Source organism: Pinus tabuliformis, chromosome 3_1, assembly GCF_031772625.1.
Source record: "Pinus tabuliformis cultivar Carrire ecotype Pingquan chromosome 3_1, CPIR1, whole genome shotgun sequence".
In the NCBI taxonomy this organism is placed as follows: domain Eukaryota; kingdom Viridiplantae; phylum Streptophyta; class Pinopsida; order Pinales; family Pinaceae; genus Pinus; species Pinus tabuliformis.
The window spans coordinates 894,635,681-894,641,518 of record NC_142301.1 but is presented as its reverse complement, the minus strand read 5'-3'; positions in this window follow the sequence as shown (position 1 = coordinate 894,641,518).

Genomic DNA, 5,838 nt, shown 5'->3' with positions numbered 1-5,838 from the left:
CAATCCAAGGGACATTTCTAGTCAAAATCAAGCAAGGAGCCTAAAAGCATGGTTTGAATCATCTTTGCACCAAGCAAAGGGAGGTTGTCTACATTATACTAGCCGTTGGAAAGGACAATGTCCTCATTCAAGCAACATTGTGCAAACAAAGTGGAATTTTTTACTTCCTAAGCACTCAACTTAATTTTTCAAGCAATGTCAAGCTATTCTTGATGGAACGTTGTACCCTTAGGTCAATTCAGACCTCCTTTTGTCAAATCTAACCTCTAATTGGTGGGATGTCTCACCTATTTTGAGATTTAAGTAATGTAATGAAATAACTTGTAGTTTGACTTAATTGTGAAGCATATTGTGGATGAAAAGTCGCTTGTTTTTTCAAGTGAAAGGAGGAAAGATGTTGAGATCCTAACGTATAAATAGAGAAATATCCCTCATTTGCAGATCATTATGAAATGTTGAGATCGGTTTTCCATAATGTGAAACATTTTCATGAAATAGTTGGTGTTCATCATGAATTATATTTTGTTAGGATATTCCGACACATAGGATATAGTTAAGATCAACTTGGTCTAGTTTAGAGTTAGGTATAGAGTTAGGTAAAGTGTCTTTCTTTACCGTTGTACATATTGTAACTTACAATCCGACGGTCACGATATGTAGTGATCCGACGGTTCACTCTCACCTCGGTATTATCGACACTTGATCCGTGGCTTGACACCCGATTGGTCCATGAGTTCTATTTAAAGCGCATGGAGGGTCATTGTTCGGGTAATCCGTGCATGAGAGAAGCTTATGTAAATTTTCATTCTTTGATTAATAAATTGTCTGTACCCACGTTGGGATAGGCCGTGGACTGTTTCCCTCCTTGCACTCTGAGGGTTTTAACCACGTCAAAAATACTGGTGTATTGATTTGAGATCTGGTTGTGAGCGGTGTCCTTTTGGTATTCTTTCTGAGGAACTTACCCTGTAAATTCCTACATGGTATCAGAGCTATTTGAGGGCCGCGTCCGTTGGTGATCCAAATCTGAAGCCGGTAGAACTGCATGCGGCTGTCGTTTCCTAGATCTGCTGTTTCTGACTGCTTTCGGGCCGAGAGGACTGCTCTGTTGCGTTCGGAGCATCTGTTTCAGTGAGGAACCCCTTTCGTTTCACGCGAAAAGGTTTCCGGTAGCCCTAGCTGCGTCATTTTTCAGATCGGGAGGTATACAGTGTTTTTTTTGCAGTTTACTGTCATTTTCTCTCTGCTTATTTCGGTTTCGGTTTATTTAGCCTTTTTTTTCCCGGATCTATACCTTTCATTTCTGCGTATGCTCTTTGCCCTGCGACTCTGTGCGATCTGGGCAAATCAGAAACAGAAAGAAAGGATTTTTCTCATGCGTATGCTCTTTTCCCTGCACCTTAGTGTGATCTTGGAAAATCAGAAACATTGAGAAAAATATTTAGTTTTTCGGTTAAAGCTAACTTTGAGATTTTTTTTTTAAAATTCTAGTTTTTTGGCTAAAGCTAACTTCGAGCCGTAAGGTTCGTTTTTCTTTGCATATTCGTGTTGGGTTTTGTGTTTTGTGTTTTGTAGGGGAAAAGAGCCTTCCCAAGGCAAGCACGCAAATCGAGCCCCCCCCCCCCTCTCTCTCTCTCTCTCTCTCAAATATTTTGTATAGATCAATTGGTTCAAAGACTTTTTAAGAGAGTAGAGGTCTTGGGTTCAAGTCTCCATTTTGTGGGGGCGGATTTTTTCATTCCCGCACATTCGCGCACTTTGCCGGCAACGTCAACAATTTTTTTTTCAAAAAGCCATAACTTCTTCATCCGGAAGCCTTTTTCAGAGCCGTTTTTTTTAAAACCGCCTATTTTTTCGAGATCTATCCATTGGACCACTTACTTTCAGCATCTTCAGCTTCAGTTTTTTTTCAAAAAATGGAAAGTCCATGCCAAGTCATTCTTGACAGCACTAACTACTTCCAATGGGTAGCCTACATGGGAGATTTACTTAGAAGTAAAGGTCTCTTCAGAATAGCCACAGACCAAGAGAAGAAACCCAAAGATGAAGACAAGGCCGAAAAATGGGAAAATAGACAAGATCAAGCACGTGGTTTGATAGGAATGTCTGTTTCTCCTGATCTTAGATTCCACATTGCAGAAATTGAAACTCCTCATGAAGCATTAGAAAAACTTGCTAAAGTTTTTGGGATTAAAAATGAAATTAGAGCCCATCAACTTGAGAATGAGTTGCTTACTTTGGATCCTAATAATTTTTCTTGCATTGAAGATTTCTTGTCCAAATTCAAGACCCTTAGATATCTCTTGGAAGGTGTTAAAGTTAAGAAAGAAGATGGTAACCTTATTTATTCCATCCTTACTAAGTTGGGACCAGCCTACTCTGTATTTGTTTCCACTTTCCATTCTACAAGGGAAGCTTTCATTTGTCAAGGCAAAGACTACAAACCCCCTTCCTTTGACTCCTTTTGTGATTCCTTAATAAGAGAACAAGAAAAACTCTTACACCTTGGTCTTCTTAATCTTGGAAACTCTTCCTCGAAAGCGTTAGCCGCCCAGCAGCAACCAAATTCAAAGAATCCTAAGAAGTCTTATCCTCAAAGGAATGGTCCTAAACCAACTCAGCCTCAAGATGAAAGATCATTTCAGCAAAATGATAAGACCAATAAAAACAAATGGAAGAAGACTGATAGACATTGTAACTTTTGTAATCGAGATGGCCACTTAGAATCTAAATGCTTTAAGAAGATGGAAGCCTTGGAAGCCGCAATGAAGAAACATAACATCCATGTGGAGCCTACTTCAACTTCAACTTCCGGAATGGCACTTTCTGCATGTCGTTGTCAATCATCTCAGTCTGGTTATGCATTAAATGTATCTTCTTCTTCTTCTCATTCTCATGAGTGGCTCATTGATTCTGGAGCCTCTTATCACATGGCCAAAAACCAAGCCATGTTTTCTTCTTTAAATGATTGTAACACCAAAAATATATATGTTGGTGATGATAGATCTCTTAATGTTGTAGGGACTGGAACTGTTCATCTAGACAATGGTCAGTTTAATGATGTATTATGTGTTCCAACCTTATCCTGCAACCTTCTATCTGTCTATCAGATAACTCATTCAGGTGAAGGTAAAATTGTTGAATTTTCACCTCATGATGTTGTAATCAAGGATCTAAAAGATCCTAAACAGATTCTAGCTACTGGTCTTGCTGATGATTCCACAAGGTTGTATAAGTTTCACAACTTTGGGTCATCAAATCTTCCCTCAGTATTTGTTGCTCATAATGATGAAGTGAGCAAACTTTGGCATGAGCGATTTGGTCACTTAAACTATCGCTCCCTTCAGCATCTATGTAAAGAAAATATGGTGACAGGTCTTCCTATGGTATCTTGCAGAGATGGTGTTTGTTCCGGATGTGTACTCGGAAAACATCATCGGGACAGTTTTGACAAACGTGCCTCTTGGCACGCCTCAGCCCCTTTACAGCTTGTGCACAGTGATTTATGTGGTCCTCTTCCTGTTGCTTCATTCTCTGGCTGCAAGTACTTCTTAACTTTCATTGATGATTTCTCCAGACGCACTTGGGTATACTTCTTAAAACTCAAGAGCGAAGTATTTAACACTTTTTTGGCCTTCAAAGCCTTTGTTGAAAAACAATCTGGACATCAAATTCTTAAGCTAAGAACTGATAATGGTGGAGAATATGTTAAAAACACATTCATCAACTTTTGCACCGAAAATGGAATTCAAATGCAACATACTGTTCCATACACTCCACAACAAAATGGTGTAGCTGAAAGGAAAAATCGCACCTTAAAGGAAATGGCTAATTGTATGCTGCAATCTAAAGGACTCAGTCTTAGTTTTTGGGCCGAAGCAATTAATTGTGCAAATTATATAATCAATCGCACTCCTACTAAGGTTCTAGAGAATATCACTCCAGAAGAAGCTTGGAGTTCCATTAAACCAGATGTAAGTCACTTTCGTGTGTTTGGAAGTGAAGCATGGGCCCATATTCCAGATGAAAAGCATAAAGCTTTAGAACCTAAGAGTGAGAAATGTACTTTTGTTGGATATTCTGAAGATGTAAAAGGTTATAGACTTATTCCATTTAAGTCCAAAAATGTTATCATTAGAAGAGATGTAAAATTTGATGAAAATAAATCGGCCTGCGAGCCTAGTCCGGCGGATGTGCCACCTCTTCCTATCTCTTCTACTTTTGAAAACATTTCTTCTTCAGATGATGAAAGTGAGGATGATAATCCTCCCCCACCTTCTCAGGATCCTCAACTTCCAAGATGGGTCCGTGCTACTCGGGATGCAGCAGGTGATCTTGCCGGTGATCCTACAGATCAGCGACGTACACGTTCTCAGTTTGAAAGAGCCTCTTCTTTACTGGCTCAAGCTCCAGTAAATCATGATCCTGACACTTTTGCAGAAGCTTCAGGCCATCCACATTGGGAAGCAGCTATGAATGAAGAATATCATTCATTGATGACAAATGATACATGGGATCTTGTTCCTCTACCAAAGGGACGCAAACTTGTTAGATGTAAATGGGTTTACAGAACCAAGTATGGACCAGATGGGAAAATTGATAAACATAAAGCTCGTCTTGTTGCTAAGGGCTTTTCACAGGTTGAAGGCATTGACTACACTGAAACCTTCTCCCCTGTTGCCAAAATGAACTCTATCCGCCTTGTTCTTTCCCTTGCTGCCTCTTTAAAATGGGAAGTCCATCAAATGGATGTTAAATCTGCCTTCTTGCATGGGGACTTGCAGGAAGAAATCTATATGGAACAACCCATTGGCTTCATACAAACAGACTCAAGCCTTGTTTGTCGACTTAAGAAATCCCTTTATGGTCTCAAGCAAGCTCCTCGGGCTTGGTATGCCAAAATGGATAGCTTTCTTTTAGAATCTGGCTTTTCTAGGTGTCATTCTGACAATACTGTCTACACCAAGAAAGTGGGCAACTCTCTTATCATCCTTGTTCTTTATGTTGATGATCTTATCCTTACTGGTAGTGATCCCAACCTTATAAACCATGTGAAGTCTAGCCTTAAAAAGAAATTTGAAATGACAGACTTAGGACACTTACACTATTTTCTCGGTCTTCAAGTCTTGCAATCCAAGGAGGGTATTTCCCTTTCCCAGTCCAAGTATGCTTGTGATATTCTTCGTCATTTTCACATGGAAGACTGTAAGCCAGCCCCTTCTCCCTTTCAGTCTGGAGTCAAACTTTCAGTCTCTTGTACTTCTCCTGAAGTTGATGCTACCTTATACCGTCAACTTGTAGGAAAACTCTTGTATTTAACCCATACTCGTCCTGATCTTTCCTTTGCTGTTGGCCTTGTTGCTCGTTTTATGCAAAACCCCCGTGAAAGTCATTGGAAAGCAGCTAAAAGAATACTTCGTTATGTTCGAGGTACAGTACAGTTTGGGATTCATTACAGTGCCAAAGCAGCTCCTCTGTTAGTTGGTTTCACTGATTCTGATTGGGCTGGTGACCCTGATGATCGGAAGTCTACTGCCGGTTATGTCTTCACTCTTGGTTCAGGACCTATTACATGGGCTTGTAAGAAACAGGCTGCCATTTCTCTTTCGTCAGCAGAAGCAGAGTATCGTGGTGCCGTGGAAGCTAGTAAGGAAGCCTTGTGGCTTCGTCAGATCCTATCAGAGTTTGGCTTTGAGCAGCAGCATCCAACCACACTTTGGTGTGATAATCAAAGTGCCATTCAGCTATGCAAAGATCCAGTCCAGCATCAGCGCAGCAAACACATTGAACTACACATGCACTTCATCAGAAAGCTCATTCATGACCATGTTCTTGAAG